Raw genomic sequence first — 709 nt, 5'->3', positions numbered from 1 at the left:
GATTGGACTGTGTCCAATTGCCCCGTGTCCAACTGATATACACCCACACATTTCTCGGTCTAGTACTCGGACCGATTTCTAGCATTGTGAATACCAGACCTTAGTACTTGACTAGGTTAGATGATTTTAAAAGATTTTTATCATTTTATATTAAAATTGTGACATTTATGTATGACAGATAAGCATTTGTTCATTGTTCCCGAGCATAAAGCTATGTAGTTGTGTAATGTACTTTCAGATGAACATCCTTTAACTTCCCCTGGTAAAAACCTTTAATTATTTTATTTTATTGTAATGTTATAAGACTCAGTAAACGCTACATATTCCATGAATATTCTGTGAATGTACTTAGAACATCCTTAGGATATTCATGGAATATCTAGCATTTACTGGGGAGTTGCAATTTCCTTGAAAGGAACATGCTATTCATACCAAATGTGAGGATAAGTATTTTTTTATTAGTGGATGTTTTCCATTTATTGACACAAGTTGATACAGGAATCATTTTATCTTTGTTTTTCATTAAATATTGAATAAGGACAGAATGACTTCTGTGTCGATTTATATCGCTAATTGGAAAGTACCCAATATGTTTTATAATGTTTATAGGAACATCATCTACATCTGTAAATATGTCTGAAAAATGTTTCGTAGAACAAGAAAATGAGGATCCAATGATAGCCAAGAAACTTTTAGAATTACCTACTAA

This window comes from Odontomachus brunneus, unplaced genomic scaffold (genome assembly GCF_010583005.1).
Source record: "Odontomachus brunneus isolate Ranch 3 - 2012 unplaced genomic scaffold, Obru_v1 Obru_scaffold_250, whole genome shotgun sequence".
Taxonomy (NCBI): domain Eukaryota; kingdom Metazoa; phylum Arthropoda; class Insecta; order Hymenoptera; family Formicidae; genus Odontomachus; species Odontomachus brunneus.
The sequence above is the reverse complement of the archived record's forward strand: the minus strand, read 5'-3'. Positions refer to the sequence as shown.